Source organism: Miscanthus floridulus, chromosome 5, assembly GCF_019320115.1.
Source record: "Miscanthus floridulus cultivar M001 chromosome 5, ASM1932011v1, whole genome shotgun sequence".
NCBI lineage: Eukaryota > Viridiplantae > Streptophyta > Magnoliopsida > Poales > Poaceae > Miscanthus > Miscanthus floridulus.
Window position 1 is genome coordinate 63629134 of NC_089584.1, and position 20630 is coordinate 63649763.

The window sequence follows — 20630 nt, forward strand, 5'->3', positions numbered from 1 at the left end:
AGTATATCGACACCATTTTTTTTCATTTCTTTTTGTGGGATGGGATAGATGCATGATTGGAGATGGAGGTGATGATGAGATAGACCGTTCACGGCAAAGGAGACATGTCAGTTAAAGAGAAATAAATGCCTATAGATCTACGCAAGGGAAGTGCTACTAGTAGTTGAGGCGATGAGGTCAAACTAGAATGGGACTTGTATTAAACCATCCAGACCAAGGCCTTGTTTAGATTGTAAATTTTTGCAATCTGGACACTGTAGCACGTTTCGTTTGTATTTGACAAACTTTGTCTGATCATGGACTAACTAGGCTCAAAAGATTCGTCTCGTGATTTACAACCAAACTGTGCAATTAGTTATTTTTTTTACCTACATTTAATGCTCCATGCATACGTCCAAAAATTGATGTAATGGAGAGAGAGTGAAAAAACTTGGAATTTGGAGATGATCTAAACAAAGCCCAAAACGATGAAGGTATAGCGAAGTATATTGACTTTGGGGTAACGTTGCTACTCCTCTATGATTAGAGTCAGTTTCGATTCTATGGACTAACAACTACGTACTTGCTAAGTTTTATAGTCCTCGAGGATCCACGGAGGGGGCTAATGAGTAGGCTAAAATTCAGCCAAAGTTCTAATTAATTGTTAGTTTTATGTGGAAAAAAACTAGTTGTTAGTTTATTAGTCTTTCAGACTTTATGAATCCCGAGATCTGTCGGCTCAGTCTTTCGAAGGTGCTCATAGGGGTAGAATTTGTGTACGTATGTTTATAGTGATGAGTGTACGTACGCGTTGTGAACGTTTACGTTGTAATGTGTACTTCTAAAAAACCTGCTAACAAGGCCTTGCTTTAGGAGTTCTATTCGTGTAGGTGAAGAGAGAGAAAGAGAAAGACAAAAGAGGGGAAGAGTTGTCCTCCCATAAGATGGATACAGACAAGGGTACTGTGGCCTTTTGACGATGATCCACGTAACTATTAGCAAAGGATCCAAACAGATGAGGGCTAACAACTAGTACTATTTTGTCCAAATTACTAGAATAGTATGGTACTGCATTTAATTATCATACTACTAGAATGTAGTGGTTAATTATTACTCCTACTAGCTCCTGTATAATTACTAGGATTGATGTACTTTACTCACTCTGTCTCCAAAAAATACAATTCTTAGGCTAGTCTTAGTAAGAGTTTTATCAAAGTTTCATTTACATTTAGTAAACGGTCACATAAGTGCTTTTGATGACGTGGCAACATTTTAAAAAGAGAGAGAGAAGAAGTGAGTTTCATATGAAACTCTCTTGACACGATTACCAACTCTTTATAAGTCATAGAATTTATTGTTTATGAAACTCTCCATTGAGATTACCAACTCTTTTATGTATTGTTTAAAACATGAAGTATTTGTGGTTGGTGGGGCACCGGTTTTCTTTTATTTTTTCTGCTCTTGGTTACAGTATAAAACACTACCCACAGTAGTACACAAAGATGATGGCCGTTCAAATTTAGGGGCTAAAGTTAGAGGTGTCACATCAGTTATCACATGAGGTGTCTTATGGAAGTGGTTGGATGGTAATAATAAAATAAATTATATAAGTCTTCAGTAATCTGCGAGACGAATTTATTAAGCCTAATTAATCTATCATTAGCACATATTTATTGTAGCATTACATTGTCAAATCATAAACTAATTAGGCTTAAAAGAATTCATGTTGTAAATTGGTCATAATCTATATAATTAATTATTTTTTAATCTATATTTAATACTCCGTGCAAATGTCAAATATCCCATACCATAGGAACTAAAATTTATGTGGGGGAAAACTAAATGTGATGTTTATGAGCATGTCGGGGCTGACGACCCAATGGCATGCAGAGCTGATCTGTCAGTTGTCCAGATCTGAGATGAGGCGGCGCTGCAGGCCTATCCGAGCTGGATCCACGGGCACAGACAGTGCGGCATGCACGCCGATCCATTGGACCAGAAGTTCAGAACCGGGTACCAGCAGGCGGCAGCGCTATTTAATTATTATATCTCCATCTCTTCTCTTGCATGTTGAGTGGAGTACATACTATGATGTAGTACTCCTACCTGCAGATCTGGGCTCAGCTCTAGTAGTACTCGCGATAGTCTCTATCTGGTCCCGGGGAAGCTGAGCTGGAGAACCGAACCGATGGCCTGTTGGTAGTATTGGCCTTGTCGAAATGTCCATCGACGATGATCTCGCTCGCGCATAGGATGGGACGGATAGGCGCGCGCCATTGCATATTTGCATTTTACTCCTGTGGTAGCATGGGAGCTCGGCAGCCCTTGCAATTGGGGCCCTTGCTGGCTCGCTCCGTCTCCATCTCCAAGCGCTCGTCGCGTGACATCATGGTTGCAGTTGCGGGCTCCCCATGCTGGTTGCGCCCCACGGATTCACTGGCTGTTGTCCCTGTCCGGCCGGCTACTAACATGCCAGCGGCCGCAGCCGTATTCACGTGAGCATATTGACTAGCAAGTGCCTCTGTGCCTGCCCCTGCCCCTTCGGAGACTTTGCCTGTCAGCTGGTGAACGGAGCACTCAGATCAGATTGACTGTTCCATTGTTTGTTACCAACTACTGGCAGCAAAATCTTACAAGACTTGGAAAACATGGATGGAAAATAGAAATGGACGTATGAATTATTCGATATTCGTATTCGCTAAAACTTGTAATATGAATATCCGTATTTGTATTTGTTTTTAACGTGGATACTAAATGAATGTATTCGAATTCATTTTTAGTTTTTTTCTCTCTATCCGAATCCAAATTCGTATTCGGCAAAAATATGGAATACCTAACATTTATCCACATCCGTGAAGAAAAAGGTATAATGAATCTATTTAAAAGTTTTCTCTCCGTAGTGACTAATTATTTAATCATAATATTACTAATGATGCATTAAGATTATTTAATAGTGTATCTATAAATAAATTTTAATATTAGTTTAATATTATTTGGGACACATAAAGATTAAATTATTTTTAGTGTTTCTCTAATTTAGTTTAAACCTAATAAATTTGTTATTATAATTTATTTTAATACTTCAATTTATTTATTTACTATTGTAAATTATATAATTCATAATTTCATGTCAAATATTATTAAATAATGTTTGATTAATTGATGTATTTAATTATTAAATATTAATTGATAACTATATTATATCAGATGATCTATATGTAAGCGTATTTGGAATGAAAGGGGAGAATACGTGGTTGATCGATCAATGACCATGTTAGTACATATAGCCAAATGGGGAGTCGGATAGGCAAGCCCATGGGCCGCACTAGGGTACAAGCATGCAAGGCGTGTTTACTAATCTAACACTCCCCCACAGTAAGAGCTTGAGCATAGTAGACGTTGAGACTAGATCTGAACTCCATGAAGACTAATGTCGGCAAGCCTTTGGTGAAAATGTCAACACATTAAATTTGTTGGAACAGGGAGGACGTAGACTTCACCAAGGGCGACACGATCTCGAATGAAGTGTAAATCAATCCTAACATGTTTTGTTCGCTATGTTAGGACGGGGTTAGTGAGGTAAACAACACTGATGTTGTCGCTATAGACGATGGCGGCATGGCGCAATGGATAATGAAGCTCCTGAAGCAATTGCCGCAATCAAGAAGCCTCGGCGACACCATTAGCAACACCCGGTACTTGGCTTCAACACTGGATCGAGAAACTGTCTGCTGACGCTTAGAAGACCAAGAGATAAGATTATCACCAAGAAACACGTTGTCGGGGTTATGATACCCCGGGTATCTCAAGACACCAATTAGTTAGCCACTCGGGCGGCCCACGGTACACCAGCTAGTATAAGCCCAAACGATCGAGGCCCAACTAAGCTATGCGGACCTAGCAAGGGTAGGCCACGACCTCTTCCCTCAGCCTTCACCGTGCGCCACGCAACTCACCATGACTTCTCCTCCGTCCCAACTTCTAGGAGGGGCGGGCAGAGATCGAGCCACACCAAGTATGCCCGCTCTAACAAGGGCATGCATGCCGCACTGACCCTGTAAGGACCAATGGGCCAGCAGTCCCCTCATCTCGGTCAGATGCCATCCCTGCGCCATGTCGCACAGACAAGACAACACCACCGAGCGGTGGTGACCAGTACGTCGGCCCACCATCCAAATATGACCCAACAAGACAGATGTACGACCCCAGCCACTACGAGATGGGGCCACGACGGCGGTGTTGACTTTTGAGGCCAACTAAGCCAACGAGGGCCACGACACCGGAACATGGGATCGTGGCCACCGGCACCACAAGCAGCAAGACGATCGACGGACTAGGGGCGGCTACCAACTCTAGTATGATGCCCCTAGGAGATTAGGATGCGATGATGAAGGCCACGGTAAGTCCATGTCGCGCAGGACGACTGGCGAAACATTATCGTGCCCATAGTGCCACCATGACCGGTACTATAGCACCACACCACACCATGCCACGACGTGGGCACAAGACCATGACGACAGCCATGCCTAGACGTGCACCACAAGACGACGTTACTTGCAAGCCAAGTTAGCTAGGTTTCCTCCCTCATGCTCATGACCCCTCGGTCGGGAGAACCTTCCTCTTTGTATGTGACTTGGCCCGAACTCTATATAAGGGTAGCTAGGGCACCCTTCTTGGACACGACCGGACTCTCAAAGCTTTCATTCGGGTAGTCTGTCTCCTAGCTCTAGCTCTCTACCTCTTCCACCATTCTTGCACCCCCCCCATTGTGAGAACTTCAGAGCATTCAAGCGAGGAACACACACTCAATCATCTCTAAGACTGGACATAGGGCTCTGGCCTGAATCAGTATAACTCCTCGTGTCTTTTGGATGCTACCATCGTCTTTCTGGTGCAATGTGACATTCATATAAATTCACTAGTTAGTCTACAAAACACTGACAGTTAGCGTGCCAGCTAGGGGACAGTCGTGCACTCTTGTTGTTGAGAAGGAAGCGATGGCTCCTCGCACCGTTGATGGATTTGACCATGGAATGGCCCATGGTGGTAGAATCCATCATGGGAACCCCGAGTTCATCAGTGTCGAAGGGCCAACACCCACATCCGTCTTCAGCCATTACCAGGTCCTCCACCATAGAGTCCTGGACCTAGTGGCCCACGGCAGACACACTCTCGGAATGGCCCTCAACGGCTGCATCCTAGAGTTCACCTACATAGGGGTGCTAGTACCCTCTCTCATCACCGGCCATGGCCAGGTTTTCCACCCATGAAACCAGAGGCCTATGGCTCATGGTGAGCTCACCCATGAAATGGCCCTCAACAGCCACATGCTTTGGGGAAACAATGAGATCGTCCGCACCAACGGGCTAACACCTATCATCTACTTCCACCCCGTCCAGGCCCATCGCGTGGGAAGCCTAGATCCTATGGTAGAGCCACGTCCTGAGCAACGCCGCCACTAGCGGAACATGGCAAATTAGGGCGCACACAAGTGACAACCTTCTGCCGCCATGCGGCATTATCGCTAGTGATCAGGTGGCTATCCGGCGCCACGACTTGCAATGCCAAGCCCGAGACTAGGGTTAAATCCCTCGTGGCAGACTAGACATCTGTCACGCCATCATGAACTATTAGCTTTCACACGGAGGCATGTGCATCCAAGGAAGTGGGCCTTCTGAGAACATGATGCGCTGCGCTAGGTGGACCGAGCCATGTCACCCTAAGAGCGACATGTCGCACTGGCTCTCCATCAAGAGCGACAACCACACCTAGAAGCATAGACGCGATGACTACGATGTCGTCGTGCCACGAGGACACATGCAATAGAATGAATGAGCCCTCTCAGCCACAGACCTCAACAAGTCGAGGACGTCAAGCCGGCAAGGATCAACCCAAGGCCACCCAAGAGGTTGGCCCACACCGGCTACGACCACTCCAAGCGATAGAGAAGCGTCCCTACTAGCTTGCGGTCCAGAAACCACAATGACTCAGCCACAAGCATGCGCTCAGGGGCTCGACATGCCCCAAGCAACGATGGCTAGATCCACGACAACTTTTGATACACCGCTTAGTTACGTCAACTCGATCCCTAGCTTCTCTACCTAAGCATGTTCACATACACGTGTAGGCTCGCCCACAGTTCCAAAAACTTAGGCCAACCTGTCGAGTGACCCGACCAAAGAACACGATACCCATACAGTCAATCCTGGCGCCATTTACCTCTCGAGTGACCCGACCCAACTCGTGCCAGCGGCCAGATATGACTCACTCACTAGGGCTACACATCTAAGTATACACCTATGAGTTCCAAAAGCGCAGCACTGTTTTTCATCATGCCAGCGACCCATTTCGAGTCTTTTGTGATCGCGCCTTGCATCATGATGAACCGGTGACCCGCTCCCTGACTTCTCGTTTGTACTAAAGAGGTCGCTCCGACCAAGCCGCATGGACCAACTCCTAGCCAAGCCCAAACACCCATGCACAAGTCTCAAGAGATTGGGGTGCTAGTTCGCTCATGGCAAAAGGAATGAGAGGAAACACAATTCTTGCCACCCGCTCATTTTCTTCTTGCATCATACCAGATCTACGACCTGCCCTCGACGTCCCATAGCACCGTCGGGCCACGTATTGTTTAAGCCCCGTGGGCCAGCCCCTAGGCTAAAGCGTGCACCTACATGTTCAAGACTAAGGGGAATGGAGCACATTCCAATTCAAACGAGAAGAAAGCAGAAAGGTAGCAAAATGACAAACGAATGCACCAACCACACATCTTATACACACAAGCACGTTCAATACAATAGGATCACCTATGTCATGTGACACGCTCATAAGAACAACTCTCATGCACTAGAGGCTTCGTACTAGAGGTGGACAGTGGTAGTCGACACCTTGCTCGCAAGGACTTCAGCACCACGAGCGGCGAAATTGCTGGTTGCAAGGATCTCAGCGTCGAACTTCCTCAACTAGTACCCTTGCCCCACGGCATCGAAATCGACACCGTCATAGTGGGAGCCAACTAACATCAAGGCTGCAAGCACACCACTATGAATCCCTTCAGAGATTAGGAGGTCCACCCGGTGGCGAGCCTCGTCGAGGTGAAGCATCAGCTGGGTATCCACCCGACTAGCGTCGAGCATGACATCACACATGGCCCGTCTAGAGATGGTCAATGCCACCAGCTCGATGGCCACCTCTTGTGCTCTCTGCTCCACAGTCGTCCTCGCCTCTAGATCCGAGAGTGCCCCCATGCGTAGCACTAAGCAAGCGATTGATCCGTAACTAGGTAGAATAACCAAGCGAAAGCACAACACAGACAAAGAGGACTCACCAGCGCAAGTGGATTGGAGGTTTTGGCACTCATCTTTGAGGTGCCGATGACCTTGCTCGACCTCGTCCCAAGCAGCATCTGCCGTGGTGCGCTCCACCTCTTGAGCGGCCATTGCCACCTTGAGACTGGCCACCTAGGTTGTCATCAAACCGATCTGAGATTGAGCCCACGCCTCCTATTCCATGACCCGCTCTTGGGCCATGTCAACCCCTCTGATAGCATTGATTAGACCCTTGCTAAGCTCTGCTTGCACTTTTTGGGAGGCCACCAGCTCCTCCCGCAAGAGCCACACCTCTGTCTCCACTTCAGCCAGGTAATCGTAGTTCATAGCACCTCTTGACTGCATCTGGTAGGCCAGGTGTAGGAACTAGGATGTTTCCAATGAAGTCCTCATCAGCTCCTGTGAAGAACAAAAGAGAAGACCACATCATCCGACTGAAAATATGACTCGCGTGGCGAGCTCAAAGTCAAAGTAGGGCAAAGAAGGTTCACCTGTCCGTGGACCACGACCTCGTCGAACATCAACCACTGGGCCTCCATGCTCAATTCGGCAACCGAGGCGGCAATGTCGACCAGCTTCGACAAGGCTGCCCGGACCCCCTCATGGCTTTGGGAGGAGCTAGCGCACGCAGCTCGCTTGGCTATGTTGTTCACCATGAACAGAGCCTTGTGGGGATCCGTGAGATGCAGCCAGGTGAAAGAGCCTTTGCTAGGTCCGACCTCTTCTCCATGAAGATCTAGGGCCATCTCGTCAGCACCACCAGCTGTCGCCCCTACGAGTGGGGGTTCGATGGCAGACGACGAGTCCACTCCCCCCTCCGGGGCAAAAGTTGCTACAACTTCACCCACATTTGGGGCCTCCCTCTCGTCCATGCCTGCCACCACTCCAATGTTCGAGTAGCCCTCAACTATGGTAGGTGAACACAAGGTCACAAGAGGAAGGCGTCGGGCTATGGTCAATGCAGCCCCGCTGTAGCTCGATGAAAGATCTAGCCATATGGGTGGGTTCACAAAGCCTATTGGCCTCGCGATCGCAAACTCGGGCAAAGGCTCCCTACAATGGGAACCCCTAAAGATGAAGAAACTGATCAACCTATGCATCACAGCTAAAGAAAAGAGCCGAGAGACAATGTACCTGTTGGAGCTCCCTACAGGGGGGTGACGAGTCTCATCACGCCTCTCCCCAGGAGCGGGACCACAACTAGGGTCATCGCGCCCGACATCATTTGGCCAGAAACCGATGAGGCAACCCGAGCCATGACGATGGTGTCGGCCTCCACCATGCAATAACCATCAACAGTGCCTGATCCTTTAGCCTCCACTGGCTTCAAGCAAGGCCCATCACATGCGAAAGAATCTTCACCCGTGCCTTCCTCACAACTGAACGCCGTCGATCTGATCGAGGACACACCAATCGAGACTGAGGATGAAAGCCAATGACCACTGCCACTGGTAGCACAAGGACACTTTGGACCTAGCTCCTGTAATGGCGATGAAGACAAACGCATCCACATGGCCCTATCCTCATCCGTGGTGCATGCCACACGACCTGGCCCCATTGCTGGACCTCTAGGATTCATCAAGGGTGTGTCTAAGGACCTCTAAGTCCTTGTCATCATCTCCCTTAGACTCCCTGCCTTCATCAGCATCATCCTCATCCAACAGTGAAGCTCCTCGCCTTTGGCGCTCCGCCTTTTCAAGTGACTTCCTCAGCCAAAGGCGATTCTGCTCATCGGTGGCCACCTTCTCCTGGGTGGCGCATTTGGCTCCCTCGGGATAGGGATCATGGAAGCGGGAGTGGAAAGATGGAACATGCTACTAAGAACAAGCCGCATCAATGCTCACGCGACTGATGCTAACCTTGTATAAGAGGAAAGACACGAGAAGGGGAGACTCACCAGCTCGGGACGACGGCTCGCCGAGAACGCCATGATGTCACTCTCAGTCGTGACTATGATCCCTGCACCAACCATCTAGGCCATGTGCTCTATGACTGCATCATCCACAAGCTCCTCTGCCACCTTGCAGGTTGGGTCTTCTACTCTGGTATAGTCGCACAGTAGGCGAGCCCGCTGCTTCAATGGTTGGACTTGCTACTCAACCATGGTCTGAAGGACCACAACCCCATTCAGGTCAGCCAACACCCATCCCTCAAGAACCTCCAAGATCTCCACCACCCTTATCAATTGCTTCTTGCCACACCCCAACCCTAGGAAGCCAACCTCACCGAGGGGCGATAGAAAAAGGGAGCAAGGCAGCAGAGGCGTCGTCTAGGATGTAGAACCAATTTCCATGCCAGCTAGAGTTCAAACTCCTCAACGGTAGACACAGATAGAGGTGAGACACCCTAGGATGCATCTTGATGTTCATCCCACCCACGAGGGCAAGTGCTCCACCGCTGGATCCCTACATCCGTCGGCTCTTGACCTCGAACAACCTTCGAAAGAGGTCCTTGTTGTGCTCTATCCCAAGGAAGGCCTCATAGACGACCATGAAGCCTGCCCACTATAGCAAACCATTAGGAGGAATATGCTATAGCTGGACGCCATTCTCCTAAAGAAATCCCCCAAAAAATCCGACACTAGGATCCCTAAAGCGAACTAGGATTTCAAAAATGAAATTCTAACTGTCCTGCCCCTCTATGATGGTGCCAGGATACCTCAACTATCATGGGCATCCACTTTTTAGATGATTACAAAGTCATACAACACATCAGGGTACAAAATTAAGCATATTACATTAATCTAGTTACAAGTCCTTTGGAATAAATCAAACAAAACACCAGAAATCTAAATCATAGCAGCGAAGCTTGATGAGTCTTCGATCCACAGGCATCCTTGAGAGTCATGTCCCTTCTGAGTTAGGGGAAGTCCAACAATGAAGTCCATACTAATATCATCCCACTTTCATACTAGGATATCCAAGGGTTGGAGTAATCCAGTGGGTCTCTAATGTTCAGCTTTCACTCTCTGGCAGATATCACAATGTGCCACATAAGAAGCTATGTTAGCCTTCATAGACTCCCACCAGAATCTGCTTCTGAGGTCACAATACATCTTGGTACATCCAGGGTGGATTGAGTACTTTGAGTTATGTGCTTTCGATAAGATGGCATCTTGAATCTACTGATCCTGAGGAACACATATCCGTTGTTTCAGCCATAGGGTTCCATGTTCATCAATTCTATGGTCTTGATACTGACCCTTCTCCATAGAGGCCTTGATCATCTTGATTTCAGGGCATGTCTCCTGGGCTTTCCGAATATGATCTTTGAGGGTATAGGTGACTTGGAGGGTGTGGAGGTATCCATTGTCATAAGCTTCCAATCTCAGCTTTTGAAACTCTTCATGCAACTCAGGCAATCGCTCTTTAGCAACTAGACTGTTGCAATAGCTTTTCCTACTCAAGGCATTTGCCACAACATTTGCTTTACCAGGATGGTAATGAATCTCTAGATCATAGTCTTTGATCAATTCTAGCCATCTTTGCCGCATATTTAGCTCGTTCTGCGTGAAGAAATACTTGAGACTCTTGTGATTGGTGTAAATGTCACACTTGTTGCTGATCAAGTAGTGTCTCCAAATCTTGAGAGCATGAACAACTACAGCTAACTCTAGGTTATGTGTGGGGTAGTTCTTCTCATGATCCCTCAACTGTTGTGAAGCATATGCAATAACTCTGTCATTCTGCATGAGGACACATCCTAACCCTTGCTTGGAAGCATCACAATATACCACAAATTTTTGATGAATATCAGGTAAGATAAGGATTGGAGTGGTCATGAGTCTTCTCTTAAGCTCTTGAAAGCTCTTCTCACGTGTCTCATTCCAAACAAATGGAGCATTTTTCTATAGCAGCTCAGTCATTGGCTTCGCAATCTTGGAGAAGTTCTCAATGAATCGATGATAATATCTAGCTAACCCAAGAAAACTCCTGATATCTATGACATTCTGGGGTTGCTTCCATTCTGAGACTGCCTCAATCTTGGCAAGGTCTACTGTAACACCATTTGCGGTTAACACATGTCCAAGGAAGGCAACTTTCTCAAGCCAGAACTCACATTTCTTGAACTTAGCATACAACTGATTCTGCCTCGGCTTCTTAGTACAACTCTGAGGTGTCGCTCATGTTCTTCAGTTGTTTTTGAATAGATCAAGATGTCATCAATGAAAACCATGACAAACTTGTCCAACTCTTCCATGAATACCTTGTTCATCATGTTCATGAAGTAGGCAGGTGCATTGGTCAACCCAAAGGAGACTACCATGAACTCATACTGACCGTATCTTGTGACAAATGCTGTCTTGGCAATATCCTCTGGTCTAATCTTCATTTGATGGTAGCTAGATCTCAAGTCAATCTTGGAGAAGTACTTGGCCATTCTCAATTGATCAAGCAAGTCATCAATGCGAGACAATGGATATTTGTTCTTGATCATGACTACATTCAAACTGCAGTAGTCGATGCACATTCACATGGAACCATCTTTCTTCTTCACAAAGAGATCAAGTGATCCCCAAGGTGATGCACTAGGTCTGATAAAACCTTTGTCTGTTAGCTCTTACAATTGCTTCTTGAGCTCTGCTAGTTCATCGACTATCATTCTGTATGGATGATTAGCTATTGGTCCAATTCCAGGAACTAAGTCAATGATGAACTCAATGTCCTGATTAGGTGGCATTCCTGGCAACTCATCTAGAAAGACATCTGGATACTCACAGACTATGAGCACTTTCTTCAATTTCTTCTCTATCAAGCATGAAGTCTAGTATTCTTCGCATCCTCTATTCTGAGCTCGGCATTGATTTGCACTCGTATGCCACTTGGGTTCTCTAGACTGACTAATCTAGGTGAGCAAGATATCAAACCCTTATGTTTGGTCAACCAGCCCATTCCCAGTATCACATCAATGTCTCCATCTGATTTTAGCACTATCAAGTCTACAAGAAACACTTGTTCTACTATTAGGATTCTCACATTCTTGTACTCTAGGGTGGAACTGACATCCCCAAGGGAAGAGCTAGTGATCAATGATTTGCTTCGTTGTTCGACAGGAAGAAGTCGCTACTGCACAAACTTTGAAGAGATGTATGAGTAGGTAGCACCTGAGTCAAAAAGGACTACAGCTGGGGCTCCTTCTACATCTAGCTTTCCAAGCACAACTTTAGGTGATTCCATTGCTTTCTCTGATGTCACATGATTTAGTCTTCCATGGTCTCTGACTGTTACAACTTGCGTGCCTTAGGTCAATGATTGGCACTCAAGTAATCCCAATGGAGCTGGTGGTTGGTGTTGAGGACATACATGTGCCTTGTGACCGATCCTATGATAGGTGTGGCAAACCACAATAGCCTGCTTCTTTTTCTTCTTGCTTCTGATGCACCTGGCTTTGCTTTCCATGCTTGGCTCAGAAATAGGCTCCACAGGATAATGATGTTCGATGACCTGTGGTAGATAGCAAGGTTGTCCCTGGGCTCATTATGGAAAAGGTCTAGGTAGCATCCTATCTACAAGCTTGAGCCTCTGAGTGCTTGAACTTGTGGAGGTTGGTTGGATCATCTTTGTCTTTTCATTGTGGAGTGCTTCCTTCTCTAGCTCGATCTCCTTTAGATCCATCTCCATGATGTTGGCATTCTTGATCAACTGCTTGAGAGTTGGGCAGTTGTGTCCTATGAGCTTACTTCTGATAGGTTGGCTCAAACCCTTCATGTAGTTGTAGCGTCTCTGCTTCTCTGTGTTGATGTCTTCAAGTACATACCACATCAGCTGGATGAACTTGTTGGTGTACTCTTGAACTATCATAGTACTCATTTGCAACTTCCTGAATTCTTCAGCCTTTGCATCCATGTCTCCTTCCATGAGATGATACTCGTGGAATGCACATGCAAACTCTACCCAACCAATGTTGGTGGGGTTAGTATGGATAGCGTAAAAGCATTCCCACCAAGCACTAGCAGTTCCTCTGAGCTAGAAGGTGGCAATGTTCACACCTTCCTTGTCATTGCTTTTGATGAGCTCAAGCCTTCTTCTGATTCCACTCAACCAGTCATCTGCCTCAATCAGGTTGTCAGTGTGGTCAAACATAGGTCGTTCCAACTTATAGAACTCCTTAATCTTCTTGAGGAAAGGTGTTTGAGATGGCCCAGGTGCAACTGCATTAATGAGCTTCTACAACACACGAGTCTATCGTGCTAGGGCTATTGTCATGCTGGGTGCTTCTATGCTCTCGGGTCTAGGGCTCTGGTCAAGCTCTAGGTGTTCAAGGGTCACACCAGGGTCGACGTCCATTAGACCTCTAGACTCAGGCATGGGTTAGTGTTGCGACTGCTACACTGACTGACTCAAGGCTTTCGATTCTACAACCTTGATGTCCTTCTAAGGATAGGCATCTAACGACAATAAGGCAGGTAAGGCTCAAGTTAGGTTTACTAAGGTGAAGTCACGCACAAGCAAATAGGAAATCGCTCACTATCCTACACTCAAGCATAAGAAGCGCAAGACAACACAAGAACTAGTCACTCAAGTAGCGTTGTAAGGAAAATGGACCCTAGGCCCATTTACTTTGGATTTTAGTGTTTGATGACCAACACAACCAAATTGGACTAATGAATTTGCAAGTAATTGTTTTGTAGTTCAATAGGGTGCAAGACGTGACTTGGACGAAGGCGACATGATGATTCCACGATCAACACCATAAGCAAGACCCTAGAAGCATAAGAGAAGACCCAAGATATCAAGCAAAGTCCAAGAACGAATATGGGAACCAAGCTGGACGCAAAATCGTGAAGAAACAAGCTCGACAGAGGTGACTAGACGTGGACCTATGAGGACCGGACACGTCCGATCAGTTGCTCGACAATAGCAGGCGTCAGCAAGCAGTGACCGGACGCACTGATTTCACTGTTCATCGTCATGGCAACAACTTAGTGAGGACCAAATGCAGCAGCTATGGATGACCGGACACGCCAGGCAGTGGTGTCCGATCGAGTCCAGAGAGGTTGAAGAATGGCGAAACATCTACCGGACACGTCAGATGGTAAGCGACCGGACTCGCTAGAGAGTCCGATCAACAGTGAGCGCCAACGGTCAGCTTCAACGATCAAGATGACCGGACACATCTGATCAGGATGACCTGCGCGTTCGATTAATGGCAGAAAGCTAGGTTTCATCACCAATGGCTACTTTCTCCATGGGACTTATAAATAGACCCCCCAACAGGCCATTTGAGGAGTAAAGAGCTGAGGAAACATACCAAGGGTGTTGATACACCACTTTAGTGATCTCCACTTGCATAGTTCTTAGTGATACATTCGGTGATTAGTGTAGGTGCTTTGCAAAGTGCTTAGGCTAGTTAGACCACCGCTTATGCGCTTGCTCTAGGTTTAGGCCTAGTGTTTAGTGAGGTTTGCACACCTGTTACCACTCGCTGCTTGCGCGCACCATTGTTGTACATCGAAGGGGCTTGTAGTCTTGCGAGATCACACCAACCGCATTTGTGGTGTGGCCACCACCATGTATCGAAGGGAACAAGGCCCATGGCTGTTCGGCCGGAAGCTTGATAGTGAAGACAGCGGGGAGCAGTCCAAGAGAGGCTTACCGAAAGGCACACTAGAGACCCACTTGCACGTGGGGAAGGCTCGGGGCTATCCACGGAGTTACCTGACCGAGAGCTTGGCCCTTGCGAGGGATTCCTTGTTTGGGGCTCCAATAAGGACTAGGGGAAGCTTGCACGCTTCTCGATACCTTGGTAAAAATACTAGAGTCATCGACGGGAGTTTGCATATCTCTACCTTACTCTTTAGCTTCCGCATTTACATTGCAATCTTGGTTTATGCTTTACTTTCCTAGCTTAGTGATAGGCTAATTGGTAGGTTTGGAACCTAGGTTGCATAACTCCTTTTTATGGTGAGATAGCAACATACTAGCAAAACCGTAGTTGCACATTTAAATAGTTTACTTTCCTGCATAGGTTTTGACTAGGTGAAATTAGAGGCCTTAATGAGAAATAGAATTTTAAGTTGCCTAATTTACCCCCTTTCTTAGGTGTTACGGTCCCTTATAAGTGGTATCAGAGACGGTTGGCTCAATTTGGACCTTTGGCTTCACCACCATTGAGCCGACGCTATTTAGAGTGGTTGGGATGGATACCTCTAGACCTCCACACTTTGATGGCACTAACTTCCCCTACTAGAAAGCTAGAATGGCTTGTCACCTTGAGGTGGTAGATTTGGGTGTTTGGAGAGTCACTTGTGACGGGATGAAACCCATCAAGAATCCTGATAAACCCACAAAGAGTGAAGAAAAAGAAATTCATTTCAATACTAGAGCTAAAAATTACTTGTTTGAATCTTTTAGCATGGATGTGTTTAACCAAGTGTTCACTTTAAATACGGCACAACTAATGTCCATGAGCAAAAACATTGTCTAGCTAAACAAAATTATGATTCCTTTAAAATGAATGATGTTGAGCTTGTTCATGATATGTATTCTCATTTGAATCTAATTATCAATGAGCTCCATTCAATAGGATTAACGAAGCTAGATGATGCGGACATCGTGTGGAAGATCATTTCCATGCTACCACAAAAGAAATATGCAAGCATCATCACCATCCTTCACAACATGGAGGACTTGAGCACCATGACCCTGGCTAGAGTCATTGGCAAGATAGTGGCATTTAAAATGTCATGGAAGATGGGTCAAGAAGAAGCCTCGTCATCAAGCAAAGGCAAAGCTCTCGCATGTAGTGAGAAAAAGAAGATGAAGGGCAAGCAAGTTGAGACAAGCTCAAGCTCAAGCTCCTCAAGTGAAGATGAAGAAGAAGATGAGGATGAGGATGATGATGATGAAGATTCAAGTGATGATGATCAATCTTCCTTCCCCACCTCCGACCTTGATGAAGAATCAATCAAATTTATCAACAAGGTGGAGAAGATGATCCAAAGGCTCAATGTCAAGGGTGTGCCCATCCAAATTCAAGATTTCATCTTCACCAATCAAAGAAATAAGCAAAGAAAGAAAGGATGTTATGGATGCGGTGAGTTGGGGCACTTTGTGGAAGTTTGTCCAAACAAGCCTACACCTAAGACAAAGAAGAAGGCATGCAAGGACAAAGCCCTCACATCAATAAGGTCATGGGATGATTCTTCAAGTGAAGAAGAAGACCATCACAAGTGGCGAGGCCACAAGCACTCATCATCAAGCTCTTCTCATGTGTGCCTTATGGCATGAGGTAACGAAAGCTCATCCTACTAGTGAGAGTGATAGTGATGATGAAATGCCCTTCTCTTAATGAACTTGTGCAAGAAAATCTTAAATATGCTAAGGCTTGCACTAGCCAACAAAAGAAGCTAAAAATGTTGCAAGAAAAGCTAGATAGTTCACAAGAAGCATATAAAACCTTGCTTGAACAATATGAGACATTTGCTAATCTCAGTATTGAACTATCTACTAAAATTGAGCAACTTGAGGCTAGTGCAACAACAAATGCATGCACAATCAATGATGAGCAACTTGTAAAGAAAAATGAAAAATTAAAAGAAAAGTTAGCTAGCTCACAAGATGCTTATAAAAGTTTGCTTGCTAAAATGGAAACCATGTGCAAACATTGTGATGAGCTAACTAATAAAGTTGCTAATCTTGAAGCCGTCGGTACAACCCTCACCAAGGCACCTAAAAAGAAAAGTTCTATCTTTGACATGCATAAAAAGGATGCTTCTACTTCTTGCAATGATTTATGTTTAGACTCACCCTTGTGCAACCAAGTTTGTGTTGATAAAGTTGTTGTAGATACATGCACACAAGAGGTCGCAATGGAGAATGAGCAACTCAAGCAAGAAGTGGCTCGCCTTACCAAGGACTTGACTCAAGTAAAAGGCAAAACAGAGCAAGCCCAACATCATCAAGATAACACCGTTAAGGGAGTGAAGAAGCTTGATGAAGGACAACCAGTGGTTTACTATGTGTGCCACAAGGAAGGCCACAAGTCCTATGAGTGCAAGGTGAAGAATGGGGGAGGAGCTAAGAAGAAAGAGAAAAACAAAAAGGAAACAAGCAAGCTCTCCAACACCTACACCAATAAGGTGGACAAAAAGGCCTCCACACCTTATCTCTTGAAGAAGAAGAAAAATGACAAGGTGGTGGCCATCAAGGTGAACAAGCAAGCCAACAATGGGGCCAAACGCATTTGGGTGCCAAAGGAGATCATTTCCAACATGAAGAGCACCAAGAAGGTTTGGATCCCAAAAGGGAAGTGAGAAGTCCGATGGACTTCGGGGAATTTGGAGACTTGGCAAAGTATGGGTGCATTTCATGGGGTGCATCATTATGGACAAGGTAATTGCCAAGTGGATTAGTGAATACTATGGACCCAAATTCCCCTTCCCATGTTATGTAACTAGATTTAATTTCTTGCAATTTCAACTAGCATCTAGTTCCTTTTCATGCCTAGGTTTGCATTTGCATGTTTAATCTTTTGTCTTGCATACACTAGGTATATCTTATGGTAGGCTTGCTCGGTTTCACTCTTAACCCTTGGAGCAAACCTACATGGTTTTAATTGTTTAGGAGCACGGCACATAGCTTGTTTTACAATTGTTCATCTAATATGTGCCAAAGTCCAAATTGTAGATAATTTCTCCCAAATATCACTTTCGAAAATGATTCTCACATTCATGTGATGTCATCTTTCAAGTGGTATTTTTTATTCTAAAATCAATGTAGCATGTCTCCTACAAGTATTCCATACTTGTGTGCACAAATTTAGGGGGAGGTTACTCTACAAGTTGGATGCTTTGAGACTAACACCTTTTCAAGCTTATCATGTGTGTAGTAGTCTCATTGCAAGGAAAATGGAAGTCCCCGGAGTTAAGCATCATACTTCAAATATCCACCACCTATTGCAAGTGGTATAAATCAAATTGGTTTCCACATGTGGTATTTCTAAACCGATATCATCATGTTGATTTCACTTTGGTATTTATATGCTTTCTCCATGCATTATATAGATTAAACTCCCTTGAGCATTAATTTGCCAATTATGCATAAACTACATTCTCCATCATATGTATGCTATATATTTAGGGGGAGCTTAGTCTATGTAATGTGAGAGTCAAATTTTATGACCTATTCCACTCCACATACAAAGGATCACAAAGTTTGACCCTCCCTTGTGCTACTAATGTCTTCCTTTTCGGTGTTTGATTCCAAAGGGGAGAATTTATAGGACCAAAAGCAAGCCCGATCATAACAATTTATAAGTGGTAATGGTCCGAGAAAGGAAGAATAGTGGATTATAGAGTTAGGGCGAGGCTTAAATCCATAATGCCACATGGGGACATTTGCAAGGGCAAGATAAGTTTCCAAAGATGTTTACATGTGGTATCTTTTAGCATCATATAACCTTGCCCTTTGCATTGCATCCTAGCAAGTAAATAGTTTTTAAATTCCAAAATTTTTATTATTTGTTTGCTTTGGTCGTGTTGTCATCAATCACAAAAGGGGGAGATTATAAGGAAAATGGACCCTAGGCCCATTTACTTTGGATTTTGGTGTTTGATGCCAACACAACCAAATTGGACTAATGAATTTGCAAGTAATTGTTTTGTAGTTCAATAGGGTGCAAGACATGACTTGGACGAAGGTGACATGATGATCCCACGATCAACACCATAAGTAAGACCCTAGAAGCACAAGAGAAGACCCAAGATATCAAGCAAAGTCCAAGCACGAATATGGGAACCAAGCTGGACACAAGATCACGAAGAAACAAGCTCAGCAGAGGTGACCGGACATGGCCCTATGAGGACCAAACGTGTCCGATCAGTTGCTCGGTGACAGCAGGCGTCAGCAGCAGCGACCGAACTCTGAGCGAGACAGTGACCGAATACATGAACTTCACTGTTCATCATTGTGGCAACAACTTAGTGAGGATCGGATGTAGTAGCTATGGATGACTGGACGTGCCAGGCAATGGTGTCTGATTGAGTCTAGAGAGGTTCCAGAATGGCGAAAACGTCGACCAGACATGTTAGATGGTAAGCGACCGAACTCGCTAGAGAGTCCAATCAATAGTGAGCACCAACGGTTGACTTCAATGGTCAGGATGACCTGACACATCCGATCAGGACGACCTGCGCATCTGGTCAATGGCAGAAAGCTGGGTTTCATCCCCAACGGCTACTTTCTCCATAGGACTTATAAATAGACCCCCCAACGGGCCATTTAAGGAGTGGAGAGCTGAGGAAACATACCAAGGGTGTTGATACACCACTTTAGTGATCTCCACTTGCATAGTGCTTAGTGATACATTTGGTGATTATCGTAGGTGCTTTGCAAAGTGCTTAGATTAGTTAGACCGTCGCTTATGCGCTTGCTCTAGGTTTAGACCTAGTGTTTTGTGAGGTTGCACACCTCTTACCACTCGGTGCTTGTGTGCACCATTGTTGTACATCGGAGGGGCTTGTAGTCTTGCGAGATCACACCAACCATGTTTGTGGTGTGGCCGCCACCGTTTACCGAAGGTAACAAGGCCCGCGACTGTTCGGCCAGAAGCGTGATAGTGAAGACAGCGGGAAGTGGTCCGGGAGAGGCTTGCTAGAAGACACACCGGAGACCCACTTGCATGTGGGGAAGGACCAGGGCTATCCACGGAGTTACCCGACAGGGAACTTTGCCCTTGCGAGGGATTTCTTGCAAGGCCTCCAACAACGACTAGGGGGAAGCTTGCATATCTCTACCGTACTCTTTAGCTTCCACATTTACATTGCAATCTTGGTTTGTGCTTTTCTTTCCTAGCTTAGTGATAGGCTAGTTGGTAGGTTTGGAACCTAGGTTGCATAACTCCTTTTTGCAGTAGAGATAACAACACACTAGGAAAACCGTAGTTGCACATTTAGATAGTTTACTTTCCTGCATAGGTTTTGACTACGTGAAATTAGAGGCCTTAGTGAGAAGTAGAATTTTAAGTTGTCTAATTCACCCCCCTCTTAGGCATCATGGGTCCCTTACAAGCATTACAATCCTATAATCACATAGCTAACTAGTCGAAACATTAAGGCAGGGAGGGTCTCCTATTGTCAGCTCCTTCGATAGGGGTAGTTAGATAGCATTCAAATCCAAGGATAAGATGGGAAGACAAATGTTTTCACAGTCAGTTTTTAAGACAAATAGAATTGTAGGCTCTTAGACTAACATCTAGTTCTAGGTTTGCGACCTACTATCAAGTATGGCTCTAATACCACCTAAAGTGAACCGGGATTTCAAAAATGAAATTTTGACTCTCTTGCCCCTCTGTGATAGTCTCAGGATACCTCATCTATCATGG